Source organism: Canis lupus, chromosome 28 (genome assembly GCF_003254725.2).
Source record: "Canis lupus dingo isolate Sandy chromosome 28, ASM325472v2, whole genome shotgun sequence".
Lineage (NCBI taxonomy): Eukaryota > Metazoa > Chordata > Mammalia > Carnivora > Canidae > Canis > Canis lupus.
The window spans coordinates 28,904,315-28,925,214 of record NC_064270.1 but is presented as its reverse complement, the minus strand read 5'-3'; the positions used below and the strand labels follow the sequence as shown (position 1 = coordinate 28,925,214).

Below are 20,900 nucleotides of genomic sequence, written 5' to 3'. Positions count from 1 at the left end.
TATATATAAAATATACATGTTACATATAATAATATATATAGTATACAATATATATATTACATTATATTATATCATAGGCCTTTAATAAGCCATTTTAAAAATCTTTTTGTGGTATGGTCTCCATGAATGGTGATTTTCCTCATATATTTGCTATCATCATCATCACTGCTCACATTTAATAAGCTTACCATGTTACATTTCGTGTGCTAGTGTTTTGGGGTATGTAGTACTCACAGTAACCCTATCGAAGTAGATACTATCATTATTCCTATTTTACAGATAAGGAAGCTGAAGTGTAAAGAGGTTAACTCACTCAAGTTGGAACTAGGATTTTTTAAAATAATTTTATTTATTCATGAGAGACACAGAGAGAGAGACAGAGACACAGGCAGAGAGAGAAGCAGCCTCCATGCAGGGAGCCCCACGTGGGACTTGATCCTGGGACTCCAGGACCATGCCCCGCGCCAAAGACAGATGCCCAACTGCTGAGCCATGCAGGCATCAATTTATTTATTTGAGAAAGAGTATGCCTGCATGTGCTCACACAAGCTGGGAGAGGGGCAAAGACAGACGGAGAGAGAGAATTTCAAGCAGATTCCCCACTGATCATGCATCCCAATGTGAGGCTCAATCTCTTGAGCGGGTGATCATGACCTGAGCTGAAACCAAGAGCCGGACACTTAACTGACTGAGCCATTCAGGCGCCTCATGAAACTAGGATTTTTGTCAGTTTTGACTGACAAAGCCATTCTTTTTTAACCAGAGTCAGCAAACTTTTTCTGGAAAGGGCCACGTAATAAATATTATAGGCTTTGTGGGCTATACAGTCTGTGTTGCAACTACTTAACTGTGCTGTTGTAGTGTCAAAGCAGTTAGAGACAACATATAAACAAATGGGTATGGCTCTCTTCTGATAAAACTTATGAAAGGACAATTTGGAAAGGATTTGGCCTACAGGCCATAGTTGACCTGTCTCTACTCTCAACCACCAGGCTCCATTGCCTTTGTGATACAAAGATTCAGATGAAAACTGGAAGTTCTTCCTCTCTCCTGCTTCACAAAGGCATGTCACTTGACTATTCTGGGCCTCAATCCCTTAGTTCTTTGTGAGAACAGAGAAGTTTGACTGACCCTGTGGCTCTGAAATCTATAATTCTGGGTTTTTACGAACTAAGCTCAGCTATAAGGAGTGGACAGAGCCACCCAGAGTCAATGGGTGGGTAAGCCAGATCTGACATTTGGGGAATTCTAAATGTTAGTATGCATCAGATGCAATGCTAGGTACTTGACAAGGCTTATTTCACTCACAATACCCTTGTGTGGGTAGGTGCAGTACTCTGGGGTGGAGGAGGAGAACCACTGGCTGTCAGTACCCAGATGGTTATAGGCAAGGGTCTCTCAGGTCAATACCTTGCCTGGGAACCTGGCAGGTCTAGAAACAAGGTATCATTAGTATGTCCAGTGATGTCAAAATCAGCTACTAAATTAATAGGCCATTTGCTCTAATGCATAGGCTGGAATATCAATTTCTTCACTTATCTGGGAGTATTCACATCCAATAAGGTAGGAAAGTTGGTTCAACAAGCATTTCTTGAACACCCAACATGTGCTAAGGCCTCCAGAACAGAGATAGGAAAGAGGACATGGACTTTGCCTATGTGAACCTTCTGACTTGGTCACTGTATGCCTCTCAAGGATGTGAGGAGTGTGGGGTAGAGATGGATCAGGGGCCATTTGAAAGTGGATTGCACCCCAGTATGGACCTACTCTTTGAAGAGCACTCATCTAGAATCTACCTATAGGATAGAAAGAAGGATATTAAACTGGCTACCCAGGAGCCCATCAGTCCTTGCTTGGCTCCAGCTTCTTTGGAGAGTTCGGACAATAATAACAGCTCATATATACTGAACACTCACAATGCAGCCAGTATTGTGTCCTAAGTACCTTACACACATGACCTTACAACTGAATCCGAATTTCCGAGTGTGATGGTGTAAGGTTCCCATAATGCAGCCCCAATATAGGGTTCTATTTTTCTCTCCTCTACATGTACCCTTATCTGAAGCCATAGTGCATTACTGTACATCGCTTTTATTTCCAGCTTCATATGACACAATCTTTTCCACTTGAATTGCCTTTTCCAATTCAGCCTATCATAATGCTGGCCATCCTTCTGGGCCTACCTTGCATATTAACCCTTCCTTGAAAATTTTCCATGGGGAGAATCTCTCTTATGAACACCAACAAAACTTTGTATCTCATTCAATAGCGTTTAAACTGCCTTAAAAAATACCTGGTCTTAATGCTCTTAGTTCTGGTTACAAAAATAAGACATTGCTCATTGTAAATAATTCAAACAATAAAGGCAATTTTTGCAAACATGTTACAATCCTCTTACTATTTTAAGTTCCTTAGGGACAAGGACTGTGTTTTAGTTATCTTTATATCCCTCCAGAATCTTTCAGAATGCCTACCTCAGGCTTGAGTCATAGTAAAAACAAAGTAAACGTATATGTGAATGATTACTCCTATACCTAGGACTTTTATAGCTAAACTGAGAGCTGATTTTCAAAACTTAGGTGAGATTTATGGTCAGTGATGTCATTAACATGTCTATATTCTTAATATTATAATACTTCTTCTTCAAGAATTTACTAATGGGGCACCTGGGTGGCTCAGTGTTTGAGCATCTGCCTTGGGCTCATGATGATCCCAGGGTCCTGGGATCAAGTCCCACATTGGGTTCCCCACAGGGAACCCACTTCTTCTTCTGCCTATATCTCTGCCTCTTTCTCTGTGCCTCTCATGAATAAATAAATAAAATCTTTTTAAAAATTTACTAACAAAATCATTTTGTTGCTAGATTAGTGAAACGTCTGTGCTTTCTTGGAGCATGGGCCAAATCCATCTCTGATCATCTGTTATTGCTAGAAATTCTACTGCCTCTATCTTCAGACCACTTTAGAGATGAATTATTTAATTCATCCTGAGAACATTTCAGTACTCAGGATGTTCACCTTTCAAAGTTCCTCAGATATCTGTGAGAATTTGTGAGTGAAAATATTCTTGGGTTATAGGTCTTAACTTCATTGAAAATTGACTGCACATTTTTATCATTAAATCATGAGCATCACAGATGACTTTCACATTTCTGCTGAAGGCATGTTTCTTATTAGGCTAAAGCTTTTCAGCCTGTACAATTAATGGTTCATAGCACACTAGGGAACATTTATTAATTTTCATTTTCCTTGTTTTTCGAAGGTTATGAAGGCTGTAGGTTCTAAGTTGGAGTTACTGAAATTTTAAAAGGTATAAATAGGTAAATATTATGGTTCCTGGAAAAGTGAGACTTTTTTCTTTTAAACATGTGATTAATATGACTAATAAAAATGTCATCAACCTTCCCTGCCAGGGTCATGCAGTTAGAAAGACATTTTGTATATGCGCGTGTGGTTTGCCTTCCAGATCTAACAGGATATTTTAAGAGAATGCTTAAGATAAGAAATACTTTTAAAAAAGCAGATGCTTGATTCTTTGTTGGTCTTATACAATAATTCTAAATGGAATGTAGCACCTCCCTACGCATTTACTAAATACTTTTCTTGACTACATTTGGCGGCTTATGTCAGCATTTGAGATGCAGAGAATCTTTCCCTCTTGTCAGATGACTTGACACAAATACTATTCTTTTTTGCAGGATACAGTCCTGAAAGGCAGACCTCCTTCCCACACTTTAGTAGATAGATTACTGATTTTATATCTTCATTCAATTTCATTCACGAACCACTCTCCTAAGTAGTCATTTCCTCTTACTTAGAGTTCATGATATTGGTTATATACAGTAAAATATTTAATTTGGGCATATGTCAAATGGCAGTTTTTAAACACTTATAGCAAGATTTGGTTTACATGCCACATAGTTTGCCCATCTGAAGTGCACAACCAGTGGTTTTTTAGTCAGTTCACAGATGTGCGCAATCATCACCATGGTCTAATTTTCAAACATTTTCCTCACCCTAGAAAGAAATCCTGTGTTCATTGGCAGCCACTTCTCATCTACACTTCACCTGAGCCCTAGGCAACCACTAACCTATTTTCTGTCTCCATAGATGATGTAGTATTTTTTAGAACAACTTTTAATTATCTAAAAATTTTGGTGATTTTGAGACATTATTTAAAGCTCATACAGGGGATCCCTGGGTGGCTCAGCCGTTTAGTGCCTGCCTTTGGCCCAGGGTGTGATCCTGGAGTCCCGGGATCGAGTCCTGCATCGGGCTCCCAGCATGCAGCCTGCTTCTCTCTCTGCCTGTGTGTCTCTCTCTCTCTCTCTGTGTCTCTCATGAATAAATAAATAATCTTTAAAAAAAATAAAGCTAATACAGTCAATACAATCTCCAGCTAATGACATTTTTTCTTTATCTTCCTATCATTTTTATCTTTAAAATGAAACATCTGTCTGGTTTGCAATAATTTCAGATCCATTGGTAGTTCAGTTTACCTGTGCTGCCCTTCCTCTTGGTTGGTACTTGTAAGAGTTCTATATCTCTACCTACACCAATGTAGAAATGCTAAGTTAGAAAAATGGCAAATCCTTAAATGGTGAGCATAAAGCACATTTGGAAAAGAATATCTCAAACTACTGTATTTTCCTTCCTTTTCATTCTCCAGTTCCTCCCCAACACCCGCCCCCCCCCCCCAACACACACACACAGTGAGTAGTCATGGTCACATATGGTGGAAGATGCTAGTGACTTTATTAAGTGACAACCAGAAGTAGTAATACATGTCCAGTATTGATATATTCTTCTGCATGCTATAAAAATAACATGTGTTGTATATTTTGATTGCATATACATATGGTTTATTTCCAAATCATAGTGGGAGTCACAGAGCATTCTCCAGAGGTTAGAAGTGCAAACACAGAAAACAGAAACGTATAAAACAGTATTCTAGGTCGATGCTTGTTTCTACTAATTTTATTCAAGGCATTATCAGAAAACCTGGAGGTCATTCATCTAGTCACTCATTCTTGCACTACCTATTTATTGATTAAAGATGATGTAAAGCACAAGGCCCCAAGTAATAAGGGACACCTAAATTTGGCTTTCTTGGGAATGTTGCCCAACCACAACACATCAAAGGGAGGGCTGTCTTCTCAGAAGGAAGGAGCTCAAAGAATCATGCATCTTTTCCTTTTTTTTCTTGAAAAACCACCGCCTATATTTTTCAGGAAAATTCAGCATAATTGGTGTATACCCATCTTTTTAGGTGAATTAGGCCTTAACTGACAGATAACCCATTTTGTTCTAAAATTCAACAAACTCTTGGAAAATCTTATTCCAGACAATCTTTTGAATATGTCATTTGCCATTTATATTTGATGGCCTTAAGCAAAAAAAAAGAAAAAAGTTATAAAAAGGTATTAATGCAAGTAGATAATAAAGCTGCATTCTATAAATCTATAGCAGCTTACAGTAATCATTAAAGCATGCAAAAGTCTTTCATCTATTCAAAAATATGCAGTGCACAGAATGTCTGCTAAGGTGCATGACAAGTCAGAGTTAAATATATATTAATAAATGAATTAGCTTCATAAATAATAGCCATAATGACATTTTAGGAGACAATAAGTCTGAGGATTGTCAGAAAACGGTTGATGTATGAGCTTCACGTCTCAGTGATTCTTCAAAATGAATAGGCTTTGCGAGAGAGTTCAGACCCGCGACCAGCCTATTTCCTTGAATAATTTACTTGTTGTCAATTTGTACAGCCACATTACACATGCAAATTGTGCTGCCTGTGCAAACAGCACTTGGAGATGATAAAAACAAATTTACGAAGGCTATAGAAGAAGGATTTATTTCACTTTCTCACCCAGGTCAAGCAATACATGCATCTGATGATTGTGTGTACCCAATTTTGTTGTAATTATATCAGCAAATTATTCCTTATAATCTTATTATTTTTAGCAGTCTCCTTGTGCTTGGGATAATTAGCTTTCTTCACTCAGTGTAAAAACAATTCAACTTGCCAGCCAGGCAGGGCAGAGCTCCATTATCTGTTTTGGGTTTAAATTTATTCCCTATATTCTTGGACACTTTGTGTAAATTAAAAATTTCATAGTCCCTAATACTGTACACGCTGTTCATTCAGTGATGAATTAAGGCCCCTAAACCTCTCCGTTTGCTATTAGATATCTCACCCACTTTATATGTTAATCTGTGCTAATGAATTCCACAACCCCTAGCCACAGCGAGATGACTAAAATTATTACCACTTACAGAGATATGCCTTTTTCATTTAAAGTTCAATTCAAATTGCTCCCATAAACAGTCTGCCACACAAAGATACCTCCTATAAAGGAGAGTTACTTACCTCTAAGTAGAGTTCTCTGAAGGTAGTATTATCTTGGGATGCACATTCCTAGGTCACGTGCCCTCAGGTCTCTGACGTGGGTTGGGGGAGAGAATTCATAGCTGATAGGTAAGACTTTCTTTCCTCCGGGCACTTCATTAGCTCTGTGTCCTATATTCCTGAGGGTTCTTTGTGGCACACCCCTTCACACAACCAATCCCTTCTTCGCAGAACATGCCCCAAGTGAAGTAGTAGGGCAGTGTAACTACCAAAAGAGAGTTGAGAGACTAGTTACCTACCATAAACAATTGCTGATGATCAAGAAGCACATTTTCTGTCTTCACAGATGATACCTATAAAATGATGCACCTGGTAATTGGGGAGGAAAATCTAGTTTTTTAAAACATATCATATGAAATTGAAAATCTCTATTTCCTTTTTACATAAATAACATTTTTACTGCAGAAACAACACATTCTCATTATGGGAGAATTAGCGTAAACCAAAAGAATAAAAATCACACATGTTCCCACCCATAGTCTCACCACCCAGTGACAAGTTCACTAGCGTACAGTGTCTATTTTTACAGACAAGTTCAGTACCTACATACCCTCACAATGGCAACAAAATCACTAATTTCCTCGTGTTCCTCTTCAACCCATTCCAATGAGAGGCTCTAGGACAGGACAGGAGCCTGCCCTATTTGCCCCTGTCTCTGACGTAACTCATTTTAAGAATGTTATTTGTTGTCTTCTTGTAAAATTGAGTGGTTCCTAGAGTTTCAGGTGCTGAGCCCTCTGCCTCTGCCACCCACTTTTCCTCAGCAGAACATTCAAGCAAGTTCTCACCCAGCTTTAGCTCTAAGATGCTCTTGGTGATTACCAACTCCCAAAATAGCCTTCCACAAACAGTACAGCAAGGCACAATCTGAAGGCAGGTTTTTGTGCCAGACAGCACCATATTTTGTATGCGTGAGCGTCCTATGGGTATGGGTGGTGCCCCGCATTACACTGCTGCTTCTACTGTTGAGGAAGTGGGCAGGGCAGGTGCTGTCATTCCTGTCTCACAGATGAGAATATCTGAGGTCCAAGAGGTAAAGCAACTTGCCTGTGAGAAGGTAATTAGTGCCCAGGTCTATGTGAGTCCAGAACAAAGTGTGCTTCTATTCCATTCTTGCTCTTAATTTTCCCAGTGGCATTGGGACTTAGGGTGCCTGGTGTGTTTTCAGGATTTCTTCCTAAAGACAGATCATTTACAAAGGCCAACCTTTTGGGAGTCTTTTTGGTTAGAAATTCAGAGCTTCATACATGATTTTATTTTGAAGTTCCTTAATTATTTATTACCCTGAGAAGACTATTTACATAGAGCAAATACAGTGTTTTGCTTCAGGAGAGTTTATAAGGGTCTCCCTTTTCTAGTATCCTCTGTTTAAAAGTCAAAACAGCTCCTTGGAAATGAGATTTTTTTCATCCATGATTAAGAAAATACTCACAGATTAACTTAATTCAATATCACACCTGGATGTAGCATGACTAGGGCTCAGTCTGAACCCTTCCTCACTCCGTTTGCTCTTCTGTTTTTGCCACGGGGTCACCGCTCACAGCAATACCCACCAAGCAGTTAGGATGGCATATTACATGCGACATTCAGTATGGGAGGAGCATCAACCTAGAGCAACAATTTAATGTGTCATTTAAAACTTTGAAACCATCACATGAATGCTAGATTGCACAGCCTGCTGTTAACCTGAGTTAATATTTGGCAGAGCCAGATGTACATCTCCTAACATCTAATCTCACACAAAGTGTGATAGGTTCTTTAGCTGATAAAAACCAAATGCACTTTAATTCAGCATCTTCTCTGCAACACAGTGTGTTCACCTAATTGTCTCATCTAACTTATGAATCACAAATGTGTGAGTTTGGCTTTAGCAAGACTAAGCCCAGAAAATGTTAGGTAGAAAGGGTTGGTATTCTGTGCCTCAAACTTTTTTCCAGGAGTGTCTCCTCCCATCTTCCTCCCTCTGACCCCGCTCCTTCTTCCTGGGTGCCCTGTGGTCTGCTAGTGCTCCTTCCCCTGTTAAATACCCGCTGTCCTGACACCAGCTGGTCCTTCCATCACAAAGCAGTGCAGGTAACTAATAAAACTTCCTGACTTTTCATTTCCAAGGTTATCTTCATCTTGAGTGGAGCAAATCCTGGCAAAAATATTTAGAGACCAGGTAAACATTTCCAGGGACCACCAAATAATGCGACTTAGTTCAAAGTTCTTGGTGATGAGTGATAGTTCACTTGTAGAATTGTTGACTGTTATGTGGAAGATCTGCTTCCTTCACTGGTCCATGTGACAACTTATTCTCTTTTTGGGAGGAATAGTTCACTCATATACAAAATAAAGGTAATGAAGAAATCTCTCATAATTGCTGTGATGATTTAATTACGTACTATGTGTAAAAGTAGATACTGGCATTTAGGAGGTACTCTTCGTTTTTTCGGTATTCTCGCCTTTTTCAACCTCTTCCTCTTCTTCATAGAAGAAGAGACACGGCAGAGAAGACAACACAGAGAAGAGGTTGGAAATCAAGTGATCTTGGGCTTAGATCTAGTTTCTGCTATGTGATAGTGGGCACATAACCTTTCTGAACTTTAATTTCCTTCAGTATAAAATAGGGATTATACAAGTATCTCATCCTGTTCTATTAAGTAAGAAAATACATATGTGGTGTTTAACAAGGTGTTTTTCAGGGATGTATTAATGAGTTATTGCTGTTGATGCTAATAAAGGCATACATACCATTTGAAGTCAACAGCACAGTTTTCTAAATACTGCCTCTTATAGTCTCTTAACTAAATATGATGGCAGCTTGTTTGCACTTAAGTAGTAAGAGTTTCTAGGTTTATGAACCATAAATACCATCTCCTTTATATGAATATTTTCCCACTATCCAAAACAAACAACAGCAACAAACCCACAATAGTATTATTTGGAGAAAACATTCCAATGAAGTGCTAGGGAGGTGCTAGTGAGTAGGTGGTTACCATAAAGAAAGCTTGAATATGTGGGAAAGTATGAGGTATATGTTAGTAAGACTTCAATGAACAGAAAAGTAGAAAAAAGAAAATATAGAAAATCTGTTTGAAGCAAAATTGTGGACAAAGTTCCTTGAGTTTCTTTTTATTTAAAAAATTAGAACACTTTGGAGTCCAATGGTCGCTTCTAAGTAGCTGACATGGCTTGCTAAAGCTACTACCCAGCAAAGGCTTGCTACTTTTTCTGGAAGGGAATTCCTGCCTTTTGTAACTTAGTATGCAAGTTGTTCCCTGCCTCTCAGATTGCATTCCTCAATCAAAGGGATACCAAAACTGCTTTGCTCAAAGGAAAATCAATTTTAATTTTATATGACTAATTTTCACAAAACTATAGATAATAGCAGTACAAGGATAAGAATATAAAAGTAGCGACAGAATCAAGACAAAACAATTAAAAGGAACACAGAGAGGGCTCCCCTCTTGAGCATCTAGTCTAAGTGAAAAGAAGAAAAAATTCTAGGATGAAACGGACCAGTTTATGACTGCTTGCTTTCACATAAAAAATCTAAAAAACTCCAAGTCTTTTCACTCTACCAATTTCCACATACATAAGAATAATATTGGGACAATAAATAAATAAATAAATAAATAAATAAATAAATAAATAATTTTAAAAAATCCTATTGGGAGGAGAATTAGAAAACTTTAAAAATTATTTTTTCTCTTGGCATCTTTAAAGCTCCATTGCCATTTATGATTATATTATAATATATCAGATAATTGCCTTTATATCAGCAACAAAGAACCCAAAGCATATACCATACTGAAGTAATGATGGTCATCTACAACCTAGTTTTGGATGCTTTCCTTACACTCCCTGAGTTTTACTTCTTTCTTGTGTAAAATCTGTTGCCAAATCCTGGATGTTTGTAACCTCTTTTTCATATTTTTCTTGAAAGAGAAAGCATGGTTTTTGTTTTCAGGTTCAGTGCTACTGCAAGCACTTGTCACCCAGGTCATTGTTCAGCCTGGTCACCGGCTTCCCGGTGACAGCCTACATACCTCCATCAGCCGCCTTTAAAGCCCACCATGGTTTGATCTTTAGTCAACTTTTCTGTGTTTTTTTTTCTGATGATGAAACAGGTTCAGGTTTAAGAATTTTAAGACATTTGAGATTAAGAAGTTTAAAACATTGAACATAGTTGCGTGTATCTTTGTGCAAAGTCTAATGTCTTACTTTTAAACCAAGTTACTCTTCCCTAAGCTAACCTAAATTTCCCTAATGTGAATTTCTCTATCAGATACACTTATTAAATTCCTTATACCCTCCTAAGACCAGCATATAGCCTTCCTTTACCAAGAAAGTCTCCTGCCATACCTATCTGATTGTATTATCTCCTACTAATTGCAATCATAACACTTTGTTCTAATCTCAAGGTAGCACTTACCATTGTCTGCTTCATATTGAGGTTATTTACATCTATCTCCCCACTAGCTTTTGGGTTCTTGGATAGCAGGGAGCATGTCTTATCTGTCTTATGTAAGTATCTTTCCCTTTCATCCTAAAACAGGATTTCTCACAGTGCTTTGCATCTAATAGATATTAAATCAGTATTGGATGAATTAAATTAAAACTCCATTTTAAAATAGAATAAAGTGGGTTTCTGTGTTTTTGAAAGAAATTTCAGTGTTTTCTTTCAGTCCCAATGACAATTTTTATGAAAAGATAGCAATTATTAACTAAACATTCCTATACATAAGAATTTTTCTCAATAAAAACATATTTTGTATACATTCTGAATGTACTCCATATAGGTAAGGAAAAATCTATGCTATGTTTACTCATTATTCATCATTTAAATATTTACCAGGAGTTCAGTATATGGTACTGGAGGGCACGCAACATTTTGAGGTGGTGCCAAGCAAAAAGCGTCAGTCCTTGATCTTAAAGACTATGACCTAAAATGAATAAACTCTAACAACAACAATAGTAAAATTCTATGAGAAACACAAGGATGTTTAAGAACATATGCACCTATAGGAATTAGAAATGCTTCCAATTCCAGCCATGGCCAAGTAAGCTCTGTCTGACTAATCTTTCCACTGATAATAACTTGAGACTCTGGAAGAGGTAAGATAATTTCTTGAAGGCACTAGAGAGTGAATGAAAGCAGTCAGATACTAGTGAGGTTGGTTACCTGGAAGAAAAAGATTTCAGGAGAAGTTTAAGTTTGTTTTACAGCTGTTATCCTGAGAGAAGGCCATAGTCAGATCTGTGTAGGAAGTTTAGATATTGAACAGAAGTCTGGTCTTACTGGGTCAATCACAGTTACTAGGAAGTAAAAGGGAATCTTGAAAAGAAGTGAAATATAGAGGGTAAGCCTAAATTCTACACATAAACTATGCTGTAGTCTCTGGATGACCCTTGAACTCTGCAAGTGAAGGGCAGACTCCAAGCAGCCCAGCTAACCTAAAATCAGTGAGCTTATATTTGGGCTTCCGCCTACCATGGGGAGATGGAGCTTGTACTCTGGGCTCAGCCATTGAACTGCTTATTTGTTTTTTTTTTGTTTGTTAGTTTGTTTTGAAGGGGTTCTTTGGAGGCACATAATATAGCCTAGAGTTTCCACAATATATCATACACAATTTCCAGGATGCAATCCAAAATTCTTATATAAATAAATAGGAAAACATGAGCCATTTAAAGAGAAAAGAAAATCAGTGGAAATCAATCTTGAAATGACCCATGTTTGAATAAAGGAATAAGGATTTTAAAATAGTTATGCTGAAGGATTAAAAGGAAAATATAGTGAATAAAAACATGGGAAGCATCAGTCAAGAGATCTAAACTATAAAAAAGAACTAAATAAAAATTTTGGAAGAGAAAAATAAAATACATAAAATAAAAAATTTGTTATATGGCTTATCAACATCATGGATATGTCTTAAAAGAGAACCAGACAACCTGAAGATATACCATTATAAATGATATAATCTGAAAAACAGAGACAAAGATTGTAATAAATGTTCAAAGCCTCAGGTTCCTATAGACCAATAACAAAATGAGGAGTAGAATGAGAGAATGTATGAGAAAAGACTATTTGAAGAAATAATGGCTGTAAACTCTCCAAATTTGGTTAAAGATGCAGATTTTCTAGTTTAAGAAGTTCATCCAGCTCCAAGCAAAATATGCAAATATAAACTGCACATCTAGAAACATTACAGCCAAACTGTTGCAAACCAGATAAAGAGACAATCTTGGGGCACCTGGGTGGCTCAGTGCTTGAGCGTCTGCCTTTGGCTCAGGTTGTGATCCCAGGATCCTGGGATCCAGTTGCACATCAGGTTCCCCGCAGGGAGCCTGCATCTTCCTCTGCCTATGTCTCTGCCTTTCTCTCTGTGTCTCTCATGAATAAATAAATAAAATCTTTTTTTTTTCTTAAAGAGACAATCTTTCAGGCAGCTGAGAAAAGTGACACATTTCATACTGGAGAACAGTAGTTTGATAGACCTCTAACCTCTCATCAGAAACAACAGAAGCTAAAAGCAGGGGAACAATATTTTTTAAAATAATGAAAGAAAAAATCTAGAAAAAATATCCTTTAAAAATGAAAATGAATTCTACTTCCACCTAGCATGTAGGAAGCTAGAAAGAGCATTGCTTATACTATAAAAATGAAAAGTGCTCAGGAGACTAAGTTTTCAAAGCAAACAAGTAGCTGGAGATCCAAGAAATGACAGAGCCCATTTGGGAGAGGTAAGCGCTGGCACACTTGAATAAGGAACAGAGAAAAGCACAGAAGTAAGAAACAAAGGAAATGTGGAACAAATAGAACATAATTACAATGATAGTAGATTTAAATCTGACCATGTGAATAATTACATTAAATGTAAATACTCCAATTACAATGAAAAGACAGAGATTGATAGGATAAAGAAAGACCCACATATATATTGTCTACAAGAAACATACTTTAAATGTGACTGTATCAATGTGTTTAAGGATAAAATAATGGTAATGATGCCATGAAGATATGACTAACAAAAACCTAGAGTGACTATATAAATATCAAACAAAGTAGACTTCATAATGAAGAATTTTGCCAAGAACAAAGAGAGCTGTTATATATAATGACAAAGAGCTCAAGATGCCTGGGTGGCTCAGTGGTTGAGTGTCTGCCTTCAGCTCAGGGCTCTGCCTCGCTCTCTGTGTCTCTTAGAATAAACAAATAAAATCTTTCTTTCTTTCTTTCTTTCTTTCTTTCTTTCTTTCTTTCTTTTTTTTTTAAGAAACAGTACCATGTACAATATAAAAAAAACATGAAATATTTGGGCAAAATCAGAAATATGTGCATAACTTATAGGTTGAAAATCACAAAATATTCATGAGAGAAATTAAAACTTAAATCAATCAGGAGTTAAATTACTCATGGATTCGAAGACTTGGTAATGTTAGGATGTCATGTCAGCTTTCTCCAAATTGATCTATAGATTCAATGCATTCCTGACCCAAACCTCAGCAGTATATAAATTTTTAATAAAAGTTGAAAAGTTCCAAAAGTTCTATGAAAAAGCAAACAACTAGAATAGCCAAAATAATTTTTGGGGAAAAAAAGAATATGGTAGGAAGACTCACATTACCCAATCTCAAAATGCACTATAAAGCCAGTTATTAAGAGAGTGTGTTATTAGAGAAAGTATATACACATAGACAAATGGGACAGAATTGAGAGTCCAGAACACAGATGTACATAAATGTGGTCAATTTGATTTTCAGAAAAGGTGCAAAAGGCAATTCAGTGGATGAAGTACTTTCAACAAATTACCCCCAAATCAATCTCCATTTATATTTTGGACCATATACATAGTTAACTTAAAATGGATCACAGATCTAAAATCTAAAACTGTAAAAGTGTTTAGAATAAAACAGAGGAAAAATATCTTTATTACTTTGGGGAAGGCAAGTATTTCTTAGACATAACACAAAAAGCACACACCATGAAAGAAAATATCAATAAAATGCACTATATTAAACCTGAAAACTTTTGTTCTTTAGAAGAAAACTTTTGTTCCATACATTGCTGATGGCAATGAACAGTGGTACAAACCACTTGGGTAAACAACTGGCAACTTCTTATATAATTAAACTTAATCTTACCCTACAACTCAGCAATCCCACTCCTTGGTATTGACTTATGAAAAATGAAATCCTTTGTTCACACAAGAACCTATATGTGAGAGTTTTTAGCATCTTTGTTTATAATTCGTAATTGCTAAGGCTGGAAAAGAATCCAAATATCCTTCATCTGCTCAATGAATAAACAAACTATGTTATAGCTATACAGTGGAACACTACTCAACAATAAGAAGGAACAGGGATCCCTGGGTGGCGCAGCGGTTTGGCGCCTGCCTTTGGTCCAGGGCGCGATCCTGGAGACCCGGGATCGAATCCCACGTCAGGCTCCCGGTGCATGGAGCCTGCTTCTCCCTCTGCCTGTGTCTCTGCCTCCCTCTCTCTCTCTCTGTAACTATCATAAAAAAAAAAAAAAAAAAAAAACAATAGGAAGGAACAAAGTGCTGATATATTCAAAATGTTCACATTCATAATGGTACATGAAATAGGCTAGACTCAAAAGACTATATACTATTTTATTTACTTACTTACATGACCTCATTCTGGAAAAGGCAAAACTATGAGGACAGAAAACATCTCAATGGTTTCCAGGACTGAAGGTGGTTTCCTGCAAAGAAGCATAAGGGAACTTTAAGTGATTGCAATATTCTGTATATCGTTTGTGGCAGTGGTTATGTGATTATATGCATTTTATATAATCTCACAGATTGTGCATTATAAGAAGTGAATATTTCTGTATGTGAATTCTACCTCAATGAACCTGACTTAAAAAAAATAAAAATAATGGATGGGGCTCCTGGGTGGTCCAGTCAATTAAGGGTCCAGCTCTTGGTTTCAGCTCAACTTTGATCTCAGAGTCATGAGATAGAACCCCAAGTAGGGCTCCACATTCAGTGGGGAGTCTGCTTGAGATTCCCCCTGCCCTCTCCCACAGTCCCTCGCCCTGAGTATACTCTCTCTCTCTCTCTCCTCTCTCTCAAATAAATAAATCTAAAAAAAAAAAAAAAAGAATGGAGGTGAAATAAAGATATTTTCAGATACAAGAATACTAAGGAAATCCAGCGCCAGCAAAAGTACACTTTGTAAGACATATTAAAGGAAATTCTTTAGAATAAAGGTAAATGAAAGCAGATTAAATTCAGGACCATAGGATGAGATAAAGAACATTGGAAATAATAAATATGTGGGTGAATGCAAAAGATTATTTTTTTGCTCTTCATTCTTTTACTTTTTTATTTTATTTTTTAAAGATTTTATTATTTGACAGAGAGAGAGCAAGCATGAGCACGGAGAGCAGCAGAGGGAGAAGGAGAAGCAGGGAGCCCAATGCAAGACTTAATCCCAGGACCCTGGTATCATGACTTGAGCCAAAGACAGACACCTAACCAGTGAGCCACCCAGGCACCCCTGCTCTTTATTCTTTTAAAAAATATATATGGTTTAAAGCAAAACAAAACACTGTCTTGTGAGATTTACAATATGTGTAGATTTAATGTATGTGACAGCATTGAAGATGTATCAAGAACAGTAAATGGCCTGTACAGTTTCAAGGTTTCTCCATTTTACACGAACTGTTAAAATATTAGCCTTAGGTAATCTGTGAAATGTTAAGGATGGATACTGTAATTCGTATAGTGACCACTAAAATATAAGACAAAAAAATAAACATAAAAAGCCAGTATATAAATGAAAGTGATATTCTAGAAAGGGTGTAGGAAGTGAGCTGGGGAAAGGGAAGACATTGCTCTAAGGATGGGCAAGCCTGAGAGGTAGTAGGACAAGGCCTGTGGCTGAGTACCAGATTTGGTTTAATCAACTAAGAATGTGTTGAGTCTCAACACATTCTTAGGATATCATCATATCCTTGAGACCACAGAATCAACTAAGAATGTGTTGATTCTCAACACATTCAAGGATATCATCATATCCTTGAGACCACAGAATGGAATGTGCTTTTCTTAACTGGAATGAAATAGGTAAACTTAGCCAAAGTTTAAAAATAGAAAGCACTTTGGGTCACCTGGGTGGCTCAGTTGGTTAAGCATCTGCCTTTGGCTTGGGTCATGATCTCGGGAGCCAAGTACCGAGTCCTGCATCAGACTCATTGCTCAGTGGGGAGCCTGCTTCTCCATCTGCCTGCCACTCCCCTGTTTGTGCTTTCTCTCTCTGACAAATAAGTTTTTTCAAATCTTTAAAAAAAGAATGTATATCTTTCTTTAAAAAGAAAGGAAGAAAGAAAAAGAAAAGAAAGAAAAGAAAAGAAAAGAAAAAAAAAGAAAAAAAAAGAAAAGAAAAGCTGTTCAAAACAATTTCCAAGATAGGACCTTGCAAGGGTAAGATTGTATGGAGGCAGATCACTAAGGATGTCCTCAGTTTAGCAAATACATAGTTTTGAGTATTTATTTCCAAAGAATTATAGGAAACTCAGAATCACTATTTCATTGGAGACACTACCCTAAATGCTAATTATATTCCCAGGTCTTAGAAGATAAGACCACATTGCAATAAAATCAAACAAAATAATTAAATAATAATATCAAATAATCCAAATGGCTCTCCCTTACTCTGATTGGTGGAAACTTTGGAAGACATCCTAAAGAGTTCTTTTGGACACGTTCAGGTGAGATGCAAATTCTTTAGTTATTTCACTTTAAACTTACAGCTTTCTTTTTCTTTGCAAGCACAACGTCATCTTGCGCTTGGCAGTTGGGATTAGTATGGTGGGTAGAGGTGTTTAATAGGTCACAGAAAAGTAGATGGAGAACAAGACACCAAAGTTACTACACTGAAACTAGAAAGAGGTTTCTAGGTGGCACACCTGTATCTGCAAGGAGGAGATTAGTTGACATGGAATTTCCATACTCTGACCTGTAAGAATCAAAGGAGAAGCAGAGATCACTTTCTACATTCTCTCTGTACCAAAAGGAAAATGTGTCAGGTCACTCTGGAAGCAGACCACTAGGAAGCCCTCTACATGACCAGTACTCTCCTGTAACAGCTTTGTTATTCTTTTTCTTTTTTTAATTTATTATTTTTAGAGTTATTCTTTAGAGTAAATTGAGGATGTGGTGCTGAAGGTGGGAAGGAGGTGAAGTGGCATACAATAGGTTGTTTGTGGGGGGTACTTGAAAGACAAATTAAAAATGTTTTATGATAGTTCATAGTTCATAGCAAAGGAGATATGTCTGAAGGGTGGGTTGAATTTATAAAATTGTGTGCAGAATATGAATTGGTGGAAAGCAGGGGACAAAAATGAGGTCAAAGGAATACAAGCAAGAACAAATGAATGAATGAGAAAAATATTAGGCTCGATGCTCAGTTTGCCTCCATCCTGTATGACCATTGTCTTTGTCCAGATGCTGATCACTTATTCTATTATGGCCTCTGAGCTGTGTGCCTTTCATGTTGGCTCAACTACCTCCAAATTCATCCTTCCTATTCACAGGAGTGTTACTTTAATTTCCCTGGAGAATCTGCATCATCATATCCTTGGTTAGAATTCTCTATTTCCTTCACTGTTTTAAAGCATAACTTGTCTGTTTGCCTGACAGGCTCCCATAGTCTGACTCAACCTGGTTTTATGTCTTACTTAAACCACAGCATTCTTTTTTTTTAATTTTTATTTATTTATTTATGATAGTCACAGAGAGAGAGAGAGAGAGAGGCAGAGACACAGGCAGAGGGAGAAGCAGGCTCCATGCACCGGGAGCCCGATGTGGGATTTGATCCCGGGTCTCCAGGATTGTGCCCTGGGCCAAAGGCAGGCGCTAAACTGCTGCGCCACCCAGGGATCCCCAAACCACAGCATTCTTGTATCTCTGCATTGATTCACATAATTCTCCTATGTCATCTTCCCCGTTTCTCTTTATTCCGTGCACTGACATCTTCGCTTCTGTCATCCATCCTCCCTCTCCACAAGCATTTACTGAGCACTTACTACTTGAAAAGGACCGAGCCTTCAAAGGGGCTCACAATCTATCCAAGTGACCTAAGACAACTAATTGTATCTTAATGGAATAAAGCCCTTGTTGTGCTATGTATCAGGTATGAAGACATAGAGAAGAAAAGCATGAACTGCACAAGTCAGGAAAGGTTTACTTAGGAGGTAATATTTGATCTTGGTTTTGAAGGTTGAAAAGATGTTCCACACGTATAAAAGAGAAAGGGTGGCACCTGGGTAGTGCAATTTGTTAAGTGTCCAACACGTGGTTTGGGTTCAGGGCATGATCTAAGGGTCATGAGATGGAGCCTCACATCAGGCTCTGTGCTAAGCAGAGAGCCTGCTTAAGACTCTCTCCCTCTCCCTCTGTCCCTCCCCACCATGGTGTCTCTCTCTCTCTTTCTCAAACAAATATGTAGATCTTTAAAAGAGTAAGCTATCCCACTGAGAGGAAATAGCATATGCTGAATCCCATCTAGCTTACGTTTCCATTCTACAGGACTTCTATAGTTTCTGCTTACACTATGCACCTCACAATTTTAGTACTCATGGTGTACAATGTATAATTTATATTCACATGAGATGTCTCAGGCTACAAACTTCTTGACAAGCCAGTTCATATACTTCATTTGTATTCTCCTTGAACCTTAGCAAAGTGCTATCATTGGGCACATAGTAAGGACCACAAAGATGTTGACAGATTAATCTGGTAATGTGTCAACATTTATGTACTCCTTATATTTTTTTTGTGAGTGTGTGTGTGTGTGTGTGTGTGTGTGTCAGAGAACTTTATTTAGGACACTAACGTTTGGACTTCGTGTAGTTTTCACCAGTAACGAACCATTGTTCTTTTGATTTTTAAAAGACTTATTTTTTTAGAGCGGTTTTAGGTTCACAGCAAAATTGAGGGAAGGTACAGAGATTCTTCCCCATATTCATTGTCCCCACACATATGCATAGCCTCCCCCATGATTTATATCCCCCACTGAGTGGTACATTTGTTGCCAGTGATAAGCCTGTGTTGATGTATCATCATCACCCAAAGTCCATACCTTACATTACAGTTCACTCTTGGTGTTGTATATTCCGTGAGTTTAAACAAATGTATAGTGACATTTATCTATTGTTTTGGCATCATGTAGCATATTTTCATTGCCCTAAAAATCCTTCTGCTGCCTGTTCAGTCTTCCTAACTTCCAACACACACACACACACACACACACACACACACACACACACAATTCTTAGTTTTTATGTGTAAGGCAAGGAAACTAATATTTATTGACTACTGACTACATGCTAGGTTCTGTGTTAAAAGCTTCACACATGTTCCTTTATTTAGAGATATTAATCAGGCAGTGGGCTGTTTTAGGAGATGAAGGTATTGGGAAAAGGGAGCCTAATATAGACTTCAATGTAGCAAACCAGGAATGATAGAAGGGGATGCCTCTAATGGAATTTGATCATTCACTGTGTACTAAAGGGGATGGAAAGAGAAGACACATTTTGCTGCTGAAGCCTCTCTTTTCATCAGCTCCCACCAAGTACACATCCCACCCAGTAGCAGTGATGTCTATACTTTGTTGACTATACCAAGCTGGGTTTCATTAGGAACCTTAAAAGGGGCAGTGTGTGTTAATGAAAAGAGCATGATCTTCAGAGTCCAGTGAAACTTCCCACCCCAGTGTTCCGTGTTACTAGCTGTGTCACCTTAGGCAAGTTTCTTAAACCCTAAGACCTTAGTTTCCTTGCCTGTAAAATGGATACAACAGTACATATCTCATGAAATCATATGTTATCAGTTGCAAAATACTTAGCATACAGAAATGCTCTAAAAGCCTTCCTTTTCTGCCCTCCCATTCTTCTTATGTACAACCTATTGGAACTGAAGAAGTTGAAAATACCAGACATGACCAATAAATAAAGAGTGTATTTCTTTGTCAACATCCTTTATTACAGAAATTTTGTTTCCTCGAATGTCAATTCTTGCTGATGTCATAGTGTTAGCTGTTCAATGTATTCTTGGAAAGCTAGCACTATTTATAGATGCTTCAGTTTGCAAATTTAGAAAGCAAATCCAGGTGGAGAAATGGTCACATATTTCCTAAAATTCAGAACTCCCTTGTTTCTATTCTTTTGTATAAGTCACTAGACTACTTTTCTTTCAGTGCAGAACATTAAGCACTTTGTACAGACGGAAATTAACTATTCTCTTTCTCAGTCTCAACAAGAAGGACGTTTATTATATATTCAACAAAGTCACATTCAGTTTTCCAAACTGAGAAATATTTAAGGGACTTCATTATATTTGGGGAAATTTTCATCAATCAGAGATTTTACAGCTACCAAAAAAAAACCCTCCACAATTAATCTTTTATAACATGAGTGTGACTTGTAATCTCCACACTAAGGAAAAAAATCACTAAATATAGGGGAAAACTCT

At 37.5% G+C, this 20,900-nt stretch overlaps 1 long non-coding RNA gene across 2 annotated transcripts in view; it reads right to left on the bottom strand.

The window, feature by feature from the left end:
* LOC112672407 (uncharacterized) overlaps positions 1-20,900 on the bottom strand; it is a 39,677-nt gene that overhangs the window by 16,073 nt on the left and 2,704 nt on the right. The window contains exons 1-4 of one of the 2 annotated variants that reach the window (XR_007406938.1): positions 17,336-17,574; positions 15,049-15,124; positions 7,872-8,022; positions 6,376-6,619 (exon numbers count right to left, since the gene is read on the bottom strand). This is a non-coding gene — a long non-coding RNA (uncharacterized LOC112672407). Of the gene's footprint in view, positions 1-6,375; positions 6,620-7,871; positions 8,023-15,048; positions 15,125-17,335; positions 17,575-20,900 lie in introns of those variants that run through there. The other variant, XR_003144267.3, reaches the window with a different exon arrangement.